Source organism: Grammomys surdaster, unplaced genomic scaffold (assembly GCF_004785775.1).
Source record: "Grammomys surdaster isolate TR1022 unplaced genomic scaffold, NIH_TR_1.0 243, whole genome shotgun sequence".
NCBI lineage: Eukaryota > Metazoa > Chordata > Mammalia > Rodentia > Muridae > Grammomys > Grammomys surdaster.
The window spans coordinates 10,495,944-10,499,178 of NW_021604688.1; positions in this window are offsets into that span (position 1 = coordinate 10,495,944).

Genomic DNA, 3,235 nt, shown 5'->3' on the forward strand with positions numbered 1-3,235 from the left:
GTATTTAAAATCTGTACATCTAAGACTAGGACTACTATCTGGGTACAACACATATTAGGATTGTAATACTGAGCTATTGTGTAGCTCCCATGTAACTGAGTTACCATATTTTTTCATAATGCTACACATTTATTATATGTTTAAACACTTAGACATGAACTTTTAAAATGCATTTTTACCATATGTGAGCACTATTTATAGATTTTCACAGTATATTTGTCACTTTAATCCACATTTCCAGAGCTAAAGACAGAAAGCAAGCATTCTTTTCTCTTTATTGGTCATTTGAACTCACTGACAATGAGATGCTCTTAGCAAAGTTTCAGTAAGAATTTGAGACCCTAGAAAGGCAAAAGCCAAGAAAACCTATCAGTACATATATTATTAAACCACAGACATAGAAATGATAAAATGACCAGAATTGAGTATTCAATTAGAGTTGGACATTTCAAAAGCAGCATTTGTTAACCTCCTGAAAAGGAATTGTCAACATTCTGTTGTAAGACTATATGTAATGTAGACAACAACTCAATGTTCCTCTAAACTGTATCATGCACATTTTAATCTTAAAGCTGGTTATTTCAAATTGTTTTAATACTTATATAAAAGCAACATCTATCTATCTCCTTTACAAGTTCACAAATACACGGTCTAGATGTGCTGGCTTTGTCTTCAAGGCACCTGGTTGTGTCAGAGACCTGACTGTGTTGTCTCATGTAGGAAGAACATCTAAACATCTGACTGTATTTTCCCTACTCATCCCAAAATTTTGGCAGCTAACTGTATGCAGATTGAAAATCTCTTGAAACAGGAAAGGGAAGTCTCTGTCAAATGAATATTGACAGGATACATGGTGGGTTTTTTTTCCCCCAAGTCTCAGCTACAATCAGAATGTTATTTTCCAGATGTTAAGTACTGGGTCTTTATAACTCAAGTCCAATTATATTCAGAATGAAACATCAAATATACATTATTAGTAAAATTATCAATCCTGGCAGAGGTTTTCAATTACAGATAATGTTACAGAATGGCACACAGGGAAATAAACATGTGAACATTTACTATTTAATATCTAAAAGTATTCTTCATGACTAGTTTGCACTTTATACTTGGTGAAAGAATTAGGGTCAACTATTGTTTTTTTAAATATATCATGGTTTGCATGTGTTAATTTATTCTAAATAACAATTTAATAAATATGATAATATAGCAATATAAATGAATATAAATAATATAATAATATAAATAAATAAAATATAATAATGATACAATTATCTATAATGCAATTTGGAATTCACTACATCCTCATTAATAAATATATGTAAACTAAATATTTTCATGGCAAGGGATAGTGGCAGAAGCTTATAATCCAAGAAAACAATGATGATGGCAGGATACTTACTTTGAAGCCAGCTTGAGCCACATAGTAAATCCCAACTCAGTTTAAACTACATTTCAAGACACAGTCCCAAAGAACAAAGGTTAGGCTATAGCTAAGGGACAAATGGCTTGCCTAGCATGTATGAGGTCCTTGGTGACAAAGTTCTACAATACATAGCAATAGCAATCATGAGTAAACTATGTAGAACATGCCTGCATAGGAATTATGACAGTCCCTATCCACATAGAAGAAAATTGCTTATAGCACCAGACATCAAACTTGAGGTCAGAGAAGTAGATCTGACAAAGGAACAAGGAGGCCATTGTTAGGAGACTAACAAAGCAACAGCAAAGCCACCTTCCCAATCTTGACATGGGTATTCAAATCACTGCTTACTCCCTGAACCACATAGCCTCCAAATTCATATGTTCACTCAGATTACTTTGGTGCCAAGTTCGCTTACCACCAATCACAGCCCTTTATCCTCTTCTGCCATAGAACGTGGGTCCTTCCACCTTCTAGTCTTCTTTTCTCTCTCCCGATTTCCTTCTCTTCTAAAACATGGTAAGAGAGTTCCATGTGCTTCATGTTTCATCAGTTAATGAACCTGCAGTCTGCATGCACAGGGCCCATTACAAATACTTTATTGACACAATTAAGCAAAAAGATTGCACACTCAGTAGCATTAAACTTTAAAAATATAGATGAGAAAAATAAAGATAAAATTTCTGAAACAGACATAAAAAAATTAGCAGTCAATAATTATTTAGCCCCAAAATGTATTTTTATGTATGCCTGATGTCCACAGATACCAGAAGAGGGCACTGGACCACTTGGAACTCGAGTTACACACATTTGTAAACCACCCTTCTGAGAACTGAATCTGGAGCCTCTGGAAGAGCAATCAGTGCTCTTAAGAGCTAAGCCACTCCACCAGCCACCCCCACCAACGTGTATTCTACCTGATAAGCTGGTCAGTTACAGTTTATGTAAAAGCTTACCTCAAGTAAAATAATCCCTATTTGCAAAAACCCAACTCATAGAAGTATTGCACAAGTGTGTAATGGAATATCTACAGCCCAATATCAATTACATGACACATGCCGTACTAATAAATGGCACGTGCAGTACAAAGTCAGGCATTTCACTAAAAGTAAAATAAACAGTTTTAAATACATTTTTCTAAGTGTTGGTTGAAAACGTTTTGGTTTTTGCATTTTTAAAAATCTTGTTTAAATGTCAGTACAACAATGTATGATTCCCTAAGACAAAGACGCAAGGTGTTCTTCTGGTGAGCTCTCAGGTCTTTGGGGCCCAACAGTGGCGGCACTAATAATGTTAATGCAGTGATAATGTTGAAGACAGCATGCTTGAGCTGCTCAGATGGAAAGTTTCACTTTTGAAAAGGTCCCTTTCAGATTGTCCTTTCTCTGTTGTTTCTTCTTCTTCTTCTTCTTCTTCTTCTTCTTCTTCTTCTTCTTCTTCCTCTTCCTCTTCCTCTTCCTCTTCCTCTTCTTCTCCTCCTCCTCCTCTTCTTTAATTTTTTTGTTTTTCCATTGATAATAATAGGTAGAGAATCACAAATAATTTCAAACTGCATTATGCTGCTTGACACGAAGGACCATGACTGAATCTCAAATCACGAGTCCTCAGCCAAGGTATCACTGCACACTCATTTTTTTTTTTTTCTTATAAATCACACCATTTAATTGGGGGTGGCTTAGTTGTTCTGAGGTTCAGAACATCCTAACAGTGAGAAACATAGCAGTATCCAGGCAGGAAAGGCCCTGGAGGAGCTGAGAGTTCTATATCTTTTTTTTTTTTTTTTTTTTTTTTTTTTTTTTTTTTTTTTTT